At 37.9% G+C, this 17,126-nt stretch overlaps 1 non-coding gene across 1 annotated transcript; it reads right to left on the reverse strand.

Moving 5' to 3' along the window:
- Positions 1–433: 433 nt before the first annotated feature.
- On the reverse strand, positions 434–506 carry Trnan-guu. Its single transcript has one exon. It is a non-coding gene; the product is annotated as a tRNA-Asn (tRNA).
- Positions 507–17,126: the final 16,620 nt, after the last annotated feature.

Here is a 17,126-nt window from a genome sequence, read left to right on the forward strand (position 1 = left end):
TTAGCATTCATTCACATACTCCACGAGTGATCCAATATTGCCAGTGGCTATCACGACACACAAGCTACACACAGCCATTGTATCCTAATAACTTATAAACTAGTAATAAAGAAATAAGGTGCAATTGTGAAGATACTGTACAACCATGGTAAAACATTGCTCTATTGGCTACCAGTATTCATGTACACTTCCAGATGTAAACAACACAGAATAGCTTCGGCGACTATTTAACAAATCTATAATTTAAAGTAAACACGCTTATTTTGGTTTGTTTAAATTCAAATTTCCTTTGGCTAATTTTATGACTTTTTGCATTACAGAGTCCAATTTAATTATATACATAGCTGCTTACAGAAAAGGTATTGCTGAGGAAAGCAAAGCAAAGTTAGGACCCGTCATAAACAACAATGATTTTTGGGGTTGAACAAAGTATTGACTAGAGTGGGATTCGAACCAACGACCTCCGGATTAACGTGCCGGCGCTCTACCAACTGAGCTATCTAGCCCTATATTGGCGGTGTCCCTATTTTGTCAATATCTTTGTTCGGGGGTGCCAGTCAGAAGCCATACAACCGTTAACTGCCGTTACAAACAAATCTGGCAATTTATTTTGGCTGATTATGTTTACTTATTTTGTGCTCAGCTAACAAACAAGCTGAGTGAGTGGTACAACAACACTCAGAAAAAAAGCTGTGTATTTGATTTGCATAATACTTGGCATAATAAAAACAGTCAGATGGTTGAAGACCAAAAGACTGCGGGGAGCAAAACTCACTGCTGGATGAAACAGAAATCATGTAACTATTGTCTGTGTCTGTTTTCCTACATGACTAACATGAGCATACATTGTGTGTTGAGCTGGGGCTGTCAGATAGTACCCTGAAGATGATCAAGGCATAATGATGTCATTGTCACCAGAGGCCTTCCTGTTTGATGTAAATGATATCCTCGCTCAGAAGAAAGAGTGTTACAGAAGCCTGGAACTGCATCTTTGTAGACTTAAAGCCCCTTTCACATGAGAGAAATTTAGCAAAGGTCCCTTGCTAAATTGTACCATGGTTGTAACATTTTACAAAGTGTACCTCGTGTGACAACAATTTTGTCTACTGTCGAGTGCCTAAGTTCTCTTACAAAATCTTGTCAAACAATGCTACATTTTACAACCTTGCTAAAGTTAAGCAAGGGACCCTAGTTAAATTTATGTCGTGTGAATAGCACCCCAAGACTTTTTCAGACGACAGCGATTTAGCAAGTGTCTCTTGCTTACTTTTTAGCGCGGTTGCAAAATATCAGACTATGAACCTCATGTGAAAGGACAACAATAATTATTCTGTCCATAAAGGACGGCAAATTTTACAAGAAGATTTCACTGGGGACCTTGGACAAGAAGTTCAATTTATAAAGATTTACAAACACAACCATGCTCAAATTAAGCAAGGGACCCTGCATAATTGCTGCCATGTGAAAAGGACTTTAGAGTAACTAGAAATGTTCCTATGGGGAAGACCCCCCCCCAACTGCATCTTTGAGGGGACAATTCCAATGTGTATTGTGGGTGCAAAGTTGGCACATCCTTGGAACAATGTAAAAATCTAAAATAACATTTTGGATGGTAATCAACGACACCAGGGGCATCGTCTCTTAACCTTGCTATTTATTGCTAATATTTGATTGTAAATCCGTCCAATTTGGCCTACAAGCCACGAAATCTGAAATTGATAAAATGAAATGAAAATCATAAGTCATTGAAAAATACCAAGTCAACCTCCTTGGACAATGATAATAATATATGAGGACACTGGTCTCCTGACGATGACTAGAGCAAGCTAGTCGAAACGTTGAGACCAATTTCAGAACTGACTCCGCGGCAGTACAGTTAATTACGATCCTATAAGCTAAAGTAGTAGTCCAGTCTAATTTCTATACCATCCGCCCTGGTAATAGTTAAAAAACAGGACAGTTCTTTTCAGAACTGAGAAGTCTCCCGAACCTCCGATTATCTACTCCACGGCAGTAGAATAAAGCAAGACAGTTCCCTAAGAACAACTCTACCTGGCAAGTAGATACACACATGGTGTTACCGCAAACCAAATATACATTGACACTGGTATAGTTGGTTCCCTGCTCAATTACAAATCAATTTGGTACAATTTCTGTTTATTTGGGAATTTTAGAACCTGTATTGAAACAATGTTGACAGTCCATCGAGCAACTCACACACAACACAAAGCGATTGACAGTCCACCTTTAAACCAATTATATGCTCACTTGCACATGAGGTGAAGTAAAAGTGGTAAAACCTTGAATGTTTTCTTGACTGATAGAATATGCCACAGGGAGCCTTAAGCTAGCAGTGCCTGCCTAGTGTCACAGCTGATGGGGCTCGGGGTTGATCCCCTCTGGGACTTAGCCTTGTGGGATTTGTTGCCTTAATTGCCAGTTTCAATATTAACATTCATGTTGACACATTGTATAACACAACACATTCTGGTGGTGCAGCACAGCAAAAAGAAGAAGGAACTTCACCCTAATAATACACAAGATAAATTATCTGAAAATGTCAGTAAATGTCATCGTTCTCTTTGAGAAGGAATCACTCCCTGACCGTTTGAACCCCTTCATGCAGCCATGAAGATATGACAGAGAAACCTCTAATTACCTGTCAGAAAGTCATTTCGGTCACGCAGGAATATTTTACAGTTTTTCTGGAAAATTACAAAGACTAGTCTAGAACATGAGTTGTTCAGACAAACTGCAAATATCATCTTTCATCCATGAAGCTTTCTGGAGATGATTCACACCAAAATAAAAGTTTTTCGTAATAAAAAAATCCTACTTCTTAGTCATATTAGGTGATGTTTTCACATCGCTATCTCTCAAATAGAATATGTCACAAAATTTAGCCTTTGAGAAAGACCCGCTGGGGTTGAAACAGGCAATTAAAAAATGTTTTCCTCAAAATTGAGGTTACCAAGTGAAGCAGTTTACAACAGCTATTTTTTTCTCTGAAATTTGAGGTTGCCAAGTAGATAGGAGCTGACCCCTTTACCATATAATCAGGGTGATGACTATATTGACATACAGGGAACCCAACCAAATCCACTGCAGCTCAAAGATGCTCCATCGACAAACAAAAATATGAGCATAACCCAACTTCATACAATGCCTCTAAGCTCGCGCTTGTCTCCCGAAATCTCAGTATGTTTGATTAATTGAATCTTTGGAATAAAGATGAGCTGATAAGAGTGGCTACATCCCAGTGATTACACATCATGTTGTAGGGAAATACAGCTACAGGCAAGCACTACCACTCTGATGCTAAACAAAACATCAGTTGTAACAGCCAATCACCCTGGGGGTCATCTTGTATTCATCTTGCTGATACAACAACGTACAATGCGCAACGGCAGTGACAAACTTTGCTAATTATTACCGTACAACACAGCAGCAGCGTAAGAGCCTAACACAATATGGTTTAGAAATATTATGATCTGTTACTAATCGGATGATTCTACAGAAAGCTAGCTAATTTGTTTTTTAGAGTGTGGGAATTCCTCTTGTTTTTCTCTTTTTGGCAGCAGACCAAGATAGTTTCTGCACCACATGATCAACTCCTCTTGCACCTCCCTGTTGGCAGAGTTTGCAATATTAACAAAATTAAGAACTAGACAATCCGACAAAATTGGCTCCCCTCCCCCACGTTGGCTAAAGTCCAGAGATTTATAACCAAGACAAAATTACCAACGCATAAATGTACACGACTTGACAGGCACCAGCTTGTTATTGTAGAAATGAAAAATTAACTAAATATTTTGAGGGCGAGTTGAGACCAAAACTCATCAAACATTTGCTATACAAAGTTGTGTGCTTTCAGGTGGCTGATTTCGAGACCTCAAATTCTAAATCTGAGTTCTCAAAATCAAATTCAGGGAAATTTACTTCTTTCTCGAAAACTACGTTACTTCAGAGGGAGTCGTTTCTCACAATGTTTTAGACTATCAACCTCTCCCCATTACTTGTAACCAAGAAGTAAGGTTTTATGCTAATAATTATTTTGAGTAATTACCAAGAGTGTCCACTGTCTTTAAATGGGAGAGTGTTTGATTTTGGTGGATACCAGAAGGTGCTACCATTATACACCATGCATGAGAATTTCACACACTTGCTGATTATGGAGTTATAAAGAATGATGAATCCAGAAGTCATACATTTCAAAGTAATTCCTACATGTTTTTTTAATCATCATGACTGATAGTGAACTTCAGTAGGCAGCAGACAAGTATTGTCCGTGGCTCCATCAAATTCTAGACTCATATCTGGAGGTAATTTTTGGCATGTGAAATGAAGCGTCATTTAGTGACTCATGGCAAATTGAGTTCAACTCCACACAAAGCTGACTGAGCTCGGGAGACACTTGCGATTGTAGCAGCCAGGGGATGGCCATACTTAGCTTTCATACAATATTGCAAACGACGCAACTATCTCCTCTATGTCTCTGAACAAATGCTGAGTAGACAAGCACAACAGCTATTGTTCATCCCCATTGTAAATTTTTCCCTTCTACAAACTAACCTCATCATAATTTGATATTTGGATAGGCCTACTGGCTGAGATGCAATAACAAAATGGCAAAATCTCAAAATCCCTCTCTCGTTAGTTTTAAATTTAGAATCACACTATTAAGCATAATTATGCTTTGTTTAAGCTGCCTGGCACTTGCAGCTGGAAGCTGAATTAATGTGAGACTATATTTGCACTGTTCTTTACAGTAATTGTCCCTCAATAATATTAGAATAATTGAAAGATAACCTTGTATTACCTACGACTGGAATAAATTGATTACGTTAAAAAATACTATCAGCAGCTTTATACCAAGAATTCAGAGTTGCAGTAGATAGACTTTGAAAATATCCTTTCTATCATCCTTGTTAACAGGAAAATTATAGACCTATTTTCAAATTGCTAACTTTCAACTTCTGATGTGTTCATCATGTAAGGCATGTAAATTGAGAACCGAGACACCAATACACCCTTCAACCTACCACAAAATACATGTACAGACAAGTTTGCTTTGTTTTGAAAGGGCAAAGGGCACCAAGGCATGTTCTCCTTGGTAAAAGACACCCGGGCTATGAGGAAATTGTAAATTTCTACTGGAGCAATTCAAGGGCACCAGGGCAATGACCAGGGAGCATGGAGGCAATCACCTCTGTTGCCTCCGTGAAGTTTCAGGCCTGCAAATAAGTGTTACTTAGGGGCCATTCAAATAGTCAATGTAAAAATAAAAATGTTTAACATTGTTTTGACCCACCTGCCTACCCAATTTTTATATTTTTGAATATTGAATTGCTTCATGATATTTATCTATACACTGCAGCACTGAAGTAATGCCTCAAATGAACCAGATATTTAAGGTCTCCAACATCAGTAGTTTTTTAAAGCTTGAATGGCTTCACCAAACACAACTCTGTGTAATTAAAACAAGGGATGAAATTAGCACTCTTCTTTCAAAATTGTTTATTTAAATATAAAAAGGCAGCTGGAAGCTGAATTAATGTGAGATTATATTTACACTGTTTGTACAATAGTTGTAAATTGGGGATTCATTTATGTGAGATGTTTGTGTATATTTGTATAGGCTTATTAAATAGGCCTGCATAATTTGTTTTATAAATTGACGTTCGATATCTGTTATTTCTTTTAACCCACTCAGCCACAATTTCGGGGAAAAACATTGACTATTCAGAATAGCCCCTCAATTCAAATTGCTATAGGACTTTAACTTTGACACAAAAAAAGCAGTTAAAAGTAATTTATGTCAATAGTCTCGGCCATTTCAACCCAACCAAGCTACAGATTTACATTTTATTGAAATCTTCTCGCTGCATAATAATCAGAGGCAGTCACCTCCAAAAAACTGAGTGCAAAAACAAGCACATTGTAGGTGAATCAAGCATAAATCATAAATGTTTGAAACTTATTAACGCCTGTGTATGAATTAATGGCTGTCGCATGCATGTATGCTTCGTTTTTGAAAGGGGCAAGGGCAACAAGGCATATTTTCCTTGGTAAAGGGAACACTATGAGAAGATGGTAAACTTCTTCTAGAGCTTTTTAGAAGGCACCAAGGCAATGACCATTGACAATCGCCTTTGTTGCATGTGATGTCGCCTGATGGTACAACAACGGATGTAGAACGTTAACATTTCTACTATAAGCTCTATGACTTGGTGCCCTTGAAATGCTCCAGTAACTTACAATTTCCTCATTGGGGGCCCTTTACCGAGGAGAAAATGCCTCGGTGCCCTTGCCCTTTCCCGGAACACACAGGCATATACCATTCCTTTAAGATGATGAAAGTGATAGTTAGGTTGAATATGACACCCTACCAGAGGATGAAGTAAAAGCCGTTTCATTTACTCTCTATGGACATCTTAGGTTCCTCCTTCTATCCCTCTATGATCAGCCCGATCATACCAATATTGGATTTAATGATCAACCCTCGTTCAATGAGATCAGATGCTTTCAACTTCTCCTCTCCCCCCCCCCTCCCCAAAATGAGTAGTAAGGGTTCATGTTTCATGGAACATTAACTATAACCCCAGGCTGATCTGATGTGAAACAGGGTTGACCATTCATGAGTCTCATGATTGGTCAACCCTGTATCACATGATGAATGTACTTCGCTTTGTTTAGAGCCTAGAGCTACTTTCATATATCTTATAGATGAACCCATGAGAGAGGCAGTACAAGCCCATCTCCTAGGCAGTACAAGTCAACCTCCTTTGTTAGTCCTTGTCTGAAACAGCGTCTTCGGCTACAGCTACGGCTAGATCACAGGCGTCTGCCTATTCTTCAACACAGGCAGACGCGGTGACCTAGCCGTAGCTGTAGCCAAAGTCGACGTTTTGGACAAGGCCTTAGTCTTTTGTGTTTTTGTACAATGTTCACCTGTTGAGTCCAGTTTACCAGGAATCATACTCTCTAATGGAAATGTATACCTTTGGTTTTCGCAACCCTTTGATTGTTTTAATCCTATATAGATGTATAATAATAGTAATAATAATATTGGTTAAATTTCTTTTCACAGGGTGGTAGCATTTTGTAGTTATCGCAGAACTTCCGTAGGAGTTTAGTCCACTCAGGAATACTAATTTTTAATTGGAAAACACAATCTGAGAAATGTTCAACCACATTACTTCAAAGTGAAATGGTTTTCAAAATGCCTCATACTATGCCTTATGCTTATACTATCTAAGGTACTTCTAACCAAATAAGTTTTTATTGCCATAAATTTTAGGAGTAGTTACCAAAGCTTTAAAGGCAGTGGACACTATTGGTAATTACTCAAAATAATTATTACCATAATACCTTACTTGGTAACGAGTAATGGGAAGAGGTTGATGGTGTAAAACTTTGGGAGAAACAGCTCCCTCTGAAGTGGAGTAGTTTTTGAGAAAACGGTAATTTTCCACGAATGTGATTTTGAGACCTCAAGTTTAGAATTGTGACAAGAATGTTTTTTCTTTCATAGTTATCTCGCAACTCTGACGACGACCAATCAAGCTCAAATTTTCACAGGTTTGTTATGATATGCATATGTTGAGATACAGCAGGTGAGAAGACTGGTCTTTGACAATTACCAATTGTGTCCACTGGCTTTAACCATCATGAGGGAGATTTGCATCACTTCTGATCAGATCAACATCAAACATTTGTTGAATAATTTGTTGACCGGTGAAGCCATCGATGATAACAATTGTCAGTTTTAAGAATCCGAATCAAAATCGATCAATGCAGAGCATGAACACATCCTGCCTAGGGGGATGCCAAGTGATTATTTTTGTATTCTCTGGATTTCTTGCAAAGTCAAAATACCGGTGAGGAAAGCGATATCAATTTTTAACTTTTCTTAATGATGTAAAAATAAAACGCAATTCAGCCTCCTTAAAGACAGTGGACACTATTGGTAATTGTCAAAGACTAGTCTTCACAGTTGGTGTATCTCAACCTACTCTATGATCTCAACATATGCATAAGATAACAAACCTGTGAAAATTTGAGCTCGATCGGTCGATGGAGTTGCAAGATAACTATGAGAGAAAAAAACACCCTTGTCACACAAAGTTGTGTGCGTTTAGATGGTTGATTTCGAGACCTCAAGTTCTAAACTTGAGGTCTCGAAATCAAATTCGTAGAAAATTACTCCTTTCTCCAAAACTAGGTCACTTCAGAGGGAGCTGTTGCTCACAATGTTTTATACCATCAACCTCTCCCCATTACTCGTTACAAAGTAAGGTTTTATGCCAAGAATTATTTTGAGTAATTACCTATAGTGTCCACTGCCTTTAATGATGTAAAAAATAAAAAACGCAATTCAGCCTCCTTAATGCCATTGGACACTTTCGGTACAGAAAAAAAAAAAATTAAAAGTTCACAAATTTACAAATAATTTACAGGGTTTACAGAAGGTAATGGTGAAAGACTTCTCTTGAAATATTATTACATGAAATGCTTTCCTTTTTGAGAAAACATTAAAACAATATCAAATCTCGATATCGAGAATTACGGATTTATTTTAAACACATGTCATGACACGGCGAAACGTGCAGAAACAAAAGTGGGTTTTCCCATTATTTTCTCCCGACTCCTATGACCGATTCGAGCCTAGATTTTCACAGGTTTGTTATTTTATATATAAGTTGTGATACACGAAGTGTTGGCCTTTGGACAATACTGTTTACCGAAAGTGTCCAATGGCTTTAAGGCTGTGAAGCTTATATTTGTGAAATAAAACCAATCAATATAACTCCCAAAATGGCCCAAGATTAACATTGTAAATATAGCCATACAACTTAAATACAAAGATATTGGGATTAGTTTCTCAGGCTTCTAAATTTTACTTTTCTTCCTCAAGAGTCAAATTTGTTGTTATCAATGTGACAGGATCGTCAAGCTGCTTCCGGAAAGAAAGAAAAAATGAAAAAACAAGTATGGCTAAAAGGTCCTATTTTGAATTACCAAAAATCATACAGTGCATCTTAAAATATATTACAGGCTTATCAATACCTCAAAGCTAGCTAAACCTGAAATTCAAGATGGCAAATATTGTTTTATTTTGTTTTCTTAAAATGGTTTAAATCTTTGCGTTATTAAAATGTTGCCTCTGTATAAAAATCCACACAAACCAAAGAGGTAGAAATTATTCTACACGCTGCATATTATGGTTTGACGTTTGACTTTACCAGCATTCCATCACTTTGTATATACCGGGTTGATCTACTGACACTCAGCGTGTTATGGTATTGTGTTGGTTGAATCAATAAACAAAGCAATGGAAATACTTACCTTGCGATTGAGATGGTTGGATATGCCTCCACATGCAGATTGACACCACTAATAGCCTGATGCAGTATGTCATCCTGTTGTTAAGTCCTCAGCTGATGGTCTCTCCTACAATCAATGCTAGCACATAACACAATGCCACCTTGTGGTCATACAACATTCACATCGGATGTTCCCCGTTTCCTAGAGATCGCTAGTTCCTTCTCTTGATATCCAGTGGTAGTATGGTACAGCCGGGCTGGCTGTATACACACGTTGCTCCTCTCTACCTCCCTGCTTTACTGCTGTACTCCTGACCCTGAATGACTGGTCTAGTTGTAGCCAGCGGTAAGATCTGTGAGAGTGTAACACAAAGTGTGCCCACAGTGCAATTAATGAACAGCAGTATGAATGGTGAGATTACAAGGGGCATCTCCACTCTGTATGGAGGGGTGACCAAAACTCTATGGTTTTTCCCATTTTTACAACCCCTCTATGTTGTTCAATTCTGCGGGAGTGTGTAAGTTAGATGACTCTAGAAATTGTATGACTATGGTCAGCTAGTCATGCTTTTGCTCAGAAACCGCCTCAACTGGAGAGAAATTGTGTGATGGGCAAAGAGCTTGTATCACATTGGTTGTTGTGTGTGCACTCATTTACAAAAAAGCTGTTATCTGTGTGAGGTCTGTGTGATAATCACAACAAAGGGGTAGGTGTGTGAACTGGGTCAGTGGTCAGTACTGGCTTTTGATAAGAGGAGATAAGCCCATTACAGAAACCACTCCTTTGATTTAACTTGCAAACATGTTCACATAACAACACTCTTGAGAATAGAGTCTCAAGTGCTATTCACACAGCAGCAATTTAACTGGGGTCCCTTGCTTAATTTTTAGCAAGGTTGTAAAATGTAGCAATAATTGACAAGTTTTTGCAACAAAACTTGGACAGTAGAAAAACAATAGTTTTCCTTTAAACGAGGTACATTGTACAACCATGCTATAATTTAGCAACGGACCCTTGCTAAAATGCTCTTGTGTGAAAGGGGCTTAGGTCCCTTACAAAAAAGTTCTATTTATAGGCGAAATACGTATAGAATCTTACATACGATTTATATAGGATTCCTATAGAATTCATATAGATTTTTCATCACTTTTTTTATTCCTATAAGATTCTTAAAGGTTTTTTTTTGTAAGGGGTGGTAATCACATTTAGATCTCAGGGGACCATTTAACACAATCTCTGGTTACCTACCCATTAATTGATCATGAAAACAATTCTTCTCAATTCTGAGAAATTTGCACAAATGGTTACCCCCCCCCCCCCCCCCCGAATAAATGTCTTCACATTTCCTTTTTTTTTTAATTTTTTTTTTATTGTTTAAACATTAATTATAACAATCCCCATTTGTATAATGAAACATGTACCTTTTTTTTCTGTTGATGTTTTCAGTCATGAAAAAAATCAACTGAATATGGATAGAAAAATCCAGCTTATTCCTGAGGAGGCTCAGGTTTCAGTGATGCTTCTTGCACTATTAATAGGTGTCAAGATCTCTATAGATGGGGGGGGAAACAGTGTGGCTGTCATAGCAACCTTTGAACATTATTAATACATTTATACTCAACTAGAGTTAACATTAAATCTGTATAATACCAGACTACATGCATAAATCAATGCTCATGTGCAGTTGTTATTCTTTTTATCCAAAATTTTAAAAACAAAATTATAAAAGCAGTTAAAATATTTTAATAATACGGAACACCTAGTGGGTGGGAAAAGTCATAATATATACATTCCCTCTTTGTGACAAATAATGTTTAAAGGCACTGGGCACCTTCGGTAATTGTCAAAGACCAGTCTTCTCACTTGGTGTATCTCAACATATGCATAAAATAACAAATCTGTGAAAATTTGAGCTCAATCGGTCATTGAAGTTGAGAGAGAATAATGGCAGGAAAAACACCCTTGTCGCACAAGTAATAATTATGGCTTTCAGATGCTTGAATTCGAGAGACCTCAGCTGAGGTCTTGAATTCAATGTGAGAAGTTACTTCTTTATCAACTACGATCCTTCAGAGGGAGCCATTTCTCACAATGTTTTATACTATCAACAGCTCTCCATTGCTTACCAAGTAAGTTTTTATGCTAACAATAACAATTATTTTGAGTAATTACCAGTAGTGTCCAGTGCCTTTCAATAGCTTGGTAGAAATGAAAGGGTGGCAAAATAGCTATCTTTTCAAAGGTAGAGAAGGTGATGCCTCTTAGACCCCAATTCCACTACTTGTTAAGAAAAGGATTATAATTCCTTGTTTATACTTGATTTTTTATTTTATAAAAATAATAATAACCTTGCTTTTTTTATACTTGCGCTTCTTGCTTTACACTTAACAATGTTGTTGTTGTTTATGCTTGGCAATTTCATTGATTGAATCGTCATGAATTGCATGGATTGAAACAAAATGTACTCAAGGACGTAAAGTGTTTCAGTGGTTTGTCTGGAGTATGGGGAGTACACTTGAACCAACCATGAACCAACTTGCAATTTTCAAATCAATAATGTATTTTCCATGAATGGATCAGGGGGGGGGGGGGTTGAGGGATTGTCAATCACAGAATAATTTTTGGCTCCAAGTTAATCAAAGGCACTTGTTATGTTTAACTTAAAATTAAATTTTCAAATCAATAATGTATTTTCCATGAACGGATCGGGGGTGGGGGGGGGAGCAATTGTAAACCAAAGGCTCCGGTGAGCGATTATAAACCAAGGGCTCCAAGGCAATCAAGGCACTTGTCATGTTTAACTTAAAACTTAGTAATGTGTTGAGCTTAAAATTTGCTCTCATTTTCAGCTCGGCAAACATACAACAGGGCTTGGAAGGACAACGTAGGTATATATATTACAAAGTTGATGACAACCTTTTGGATCATGAATATCCAATGATGAATACCGTATTCGTATAACAATGTATTTTCCATGGATGGATCGGGGGGGGGGGGAGGGTGAGCAATTGCCAACCAAAGGCTCCAAGTTAATCAAGGCGCTTATTATGTTTAGATTAAAATTAAATTTTCAAATCAATAATGTATTTTCCATGAATGGATTGGTGGGGGGGGGGGTCAAGTGATTGCCAACCAAAGAACAATTTCTGGCTCCAAGTTAATCAAGGCACTTGTAATGTTTAACTTAAATTGTATTATGTTGAACTTAAAATTTGCTTTCATTTTCAGCTCGGAAAACATACAACAGGGCTTGGAAAAACATAGTAGGTATATATATTGCAAAGTTGATGACAACCTTTTGGATTATGAATATCCAATGATGAATACGTGGCATGGCACTTGTTATGTTAAGCTTAAAATTTAATTTTCAAATAACGTGTTTTCCATGGATGGATCGAGAGGGGGGGGAGGGATAGCAATTGCCAACCAAAGGCTCCAAGTTAATCAAGGCACTTATTATGTTTAGATTAAAATTAAATTTTCAAATCAATAATGTATTTTCCATGAATGGATTTGGGGGGGGGGGGGGGGGGTGACTGCCAACCAAAGAACAATTTCTGGCTCCAAGTTAATCAAGGCACTTGTTATGTTTAAAGACACTGGACACTATTGGTAGTTGACCATTTTTTTTTCACTTTGTGTATCTCATTGATGCACAAAATAACAAACCTGTGAAAATTTGAGCTCATCGGTCATCGAAGTTGCGAGATAATAATGAAAGAAAAAACACCCTTGTCACACGGAGCTGTGTGCTTTCAGACGCTTGATTTCGAAACTTCAAGTTCTAAATCTGAGGTCTTGAAATCAAATTCATGGAACATTACTTCTTTCTCAAAAACTACTCCACTTCAGAGGGAGCCGTTTCTAACAATGTTTTATACTACCAACCTCTCCCCATTACTCGTTACCAAGTAAGGTTTTATGTTTATAATTATTTTGAGTAATTACCAATAGTGTCCACTGCCTTTAACATAAATTGTATTATGTTGAACTTAAAATTTGCTTTCATTTTCAGCTCGGCAAACATACAACAGGGCTTGGGAGGACAACCAGTTGGTCTATATATTACAAAATTGACGACACTTTTTTGATCATGAATAATTATACCCAATGATGAATACATAGCAGGCTAAAGATCACTGTGTATATTCTATGGATTAGTCTGTCTATGTGGACAGACTGCATAGGTACATGTCACACCTAAGGAGGTCCTGGGCAAACATGACAGTGTGCTTAGAAAAGATACAAACCCACACCAGCACAAACTCCTTAGATGAACACAAAACACACAAGACATGGCATTGATCTCTTTGTACTATAATGGGGCAATAACTCATCCAACTACAATAACCAAATTCCTGAATCCAACAGTCAATACCAACATGTAGTGTATAAAGGTTCACCCTGTGTCAATGACAATGACAGCTTATGCCATGTTTGCTACATATACATATAGCTGTGTGTATTGACAAAGGCTGTCAACTAGCACAGGACATCTCCTTGGCATTGGGTTGTATGGGGGTATGGGTAGAGCTATGGGTAGACAAAAGCAACACTTGGTAATCGGACACTGTTTATTGCTGATGGGGATGTTTTGTGATTCTACATCTCTCTACTCCCACTGTCTCTGCTTGAGAACCCCCTATCCATCATCCCATCACATCTAGGCTACACAATGAAAATTCTTGTTCCAAGGATTCTGCAAAGTTCATTTTCAAAATAATTTGTTAAAATGTATTTTACTGCAGCCAGTCTAATGCAGCACACTTTTAAGGTAAACTCTGACTGCATGTATCTTTCTTATTTTTTTAAATTAAATTTTTTGCTGCATTTCACTTAACAGTAACTCACCTCTGAAACGTTTCTAAGGGAAAGTTGAGGTACTGATAAAGAAGAGAAAATTTGAGGTACAAACCAAGGTGTTGAATACGTTTGGCCTAATCCTCAATTAAGAAGCAGTAACTTCATACTAGCACTGCAGTCTAATATTTCATATCTTTAATACTCTGTGCCATTGGTAGTGTCTGATGGTGTCTCCTTTCTTGGTGCTAATGTCTTACACCCCAAGGCTGATGGTCCCCAAGTAGGTCAGACGATATGACAGGCATTGTGCCTAACTTCTTGACAATCCCTGCACCGATTGAAGGTTACTGTGTCAGCAAGCTGTGTATTGTTGTGATGTAGCCTACAGCATCCATCCCTACACCCTACCTTACTGACTCAGCAGTACATGCAGTAAAGCAACTAGTCCCATCACTGACTGCAATTTGGATCAATTAGCCAACAGCAAAAAAGGGGAACTTCCTGGTCTGAATTACAACCCATTACACCATCATCGGACAAGCCCATTGGATGACGGCTTTCGCACTGGTCAATTATCAAAACAAGGGTTTTAATTTGGAGTTGGAGATGGGCTCTGTCAAGTTCTTTGTGCTGACTGTTTGTTTGGCAGACAGGGGCTTGAGGAGCAGATAGATTGGACAGTCTGAAGAGACCTTCATTCAGGTTGAAATGTGCCTTGGTGGTCAGTGACTCATAATACGCCTAGGCTTCCTCCTACTCTACAAGGACAGACCATATGGACTGTGTCTATAGAACTTATTGATAATATCAGAAGTACCCTTGCAGCTAAGAAAACGGCAAAAAAAAGTTAAATGGGAAGGTAGAGCGACACCTTCTTGTAGCATACATACATACATACATAAAATCAAGAAGGTATAGAAACAATCAAAGTCAACAAGATCAAAATAAAGAATTGATATTGTCAAAACAGTAAATCACCGTCTTCCAAGAATTAAACTCTGAAAATTCAAGTACAATCTGCCATAGAGGATTATTCCATTACAAGAAATCACTAAAACAAAACCCAAGTTGAAATTCCCAAAGGCAGGGCCTGAGCTTCTGTGGCTTAACATCACAACATTGACTGGACAATCCGATAAATCTACTCCGCGGTAGTAGAATATAGGAAGACAGTTCTCTAAAGAACTAACTCTACCTGGCAAGTAGATACACACATGGTGTTACCGCAAACCAAATATATAATGATACCTCACCATGCAAATCCTCAAATCATATATATATAGGTTGCTGTTGTTATTGTAGATTGACAACAAAACCTACAGCCCTTCTCAAACACAAGCAAGATTTTTCTAACATCCCTCTCAAAACATGACTGCTTCCTACTCCTTGCAAACACAGCTTTTAGTATGTTAGTCACCGGCCCAATCATTGCAATGCCACTGCTTGCCGACCCAAGGTGTGTAATCTTGTTGAGACGGCGAGCAAGAAGGTGTAAAATCATAAAGGAGGCCTGTGTTGATACAATACTGACTCAGTTCAGTTACTCAGGCAGCTAACTGCATGCATGTGGAAAATTGAGTGAAGCCATAGAGAGAATCCGTCTGAGTGAAGCAGGTAAGGCCAAGTAAAAAAAATACCAGTTGATCATTCGGGTTTTTCCAAAAATAGGAGGATGAGGGCCTTTTTATTTTGTATTCCTTTCAAAGGTCACCAATTCTTCAGTTTAAAGTCACCAGCCACTTTATGTAGTTACAAGTTCCTAAAAGATTAGTAAGTTTAATGTATTATATACAGAGAAAATTTGTCTCTTTGAAAAAAATGTTAAATAAAATATAGTTTAAAAAAAGGATGCAGCCTCAAAAAAAGAATGAGGGAGGGGACGATCAACTGGTATTTGTTTTGATTTGGTCTAATGCAAGGATGCTTGGTAGTGAATGGCATATGGTGGGTTTGCCTCTAGCATTATGGTATACTTTGTCTTGCCTCCTCCTTTTGTGCGCTCAAGATCTGTTGAGTCACTTTCCAGAAGGAGATGGCAGAATGACTCTAACCATCTTATTCCATCAAAACGATTCAAGATAAAAATGCATTTTTTTTTATTTCAAGTTTTAGAAATGAATTTCAGTGTATAAAATGAACATTTTGAAATTTATTTGTTTAATGATAACAACTCCTCAAAATATTTAACAGGATATATTTTTGCTTTTCCTGCATTTCCTCCAACACCTTCAGTCACCTTTCCCAGCCTGGACACTCTTACAAGTTTGGATGGTCTTATATGGAGAAAGGATACACCATCAGACCAATATTGATTATCTGCACAGATTGTGGGAGCTAAGCAAGCAGCACACACAATAGCCAATCTTCATTGGTCCAAGTGACTTAATCCTTTATGTAAAGAGTTATTGTGTGAGCCAATCTGGTTACAGTGATCATACTATTGACAATGTTGTTTGAAGTGAAGTCAAGTATGACTAATTGGAGGGGTTGTTTGACAGGATTGGTTATTGTTACTACCTGGCCAGTAAGTCACCTACTTTGAGTTCAGTCAGGTGTGTAACTCTCCAGCCTTGTGACCAGTAGCCAAGGTGCACTCACAATGCTCATCCAAACAGGATATCTATAAATATTTACTTATTCAAGTTTCCCCTTATATAAACAATAACCACAGCCTTTCTTTAACCCTTTTCGCACGACAGCTATTTAGCAAGGGTCCCTTGCTTAATTTGAGCAAGGTCGTGAAATAATACGACTTCTTCAGCAACTCAAGCAGGAAAGATGGTAACTTACATCACAAATGGAGAAAGGTTTCTTTCCTCCATACTTTTAACCATACTGGTCTAAACGATTTCTATATGCCCCCCCCCCCCCTGTATACTCTGTGTTCGCAAGTTCTGTGACAGAATCCACAGGCAAGTCAATAGGGTAAGAACCGAACTCACAACATTTGCATTGCCAGAGCAGATGTCTTACCACTAGACCATTGAGCTAGCCTG

The sequence above is a fragment of the Asterias rubens genome, chromosome 17 (genome assembly GCF_902459465.1).
Source record: "Asterias rubens chromosome 17, eAstRub1.3, whole genome shotgun sequence".
NCBI lineage: Eukaryota > Metazoa > Echinodermata > Asteroidea > Forcipulatida > Asteriidae > Asterias > Asterias rubens.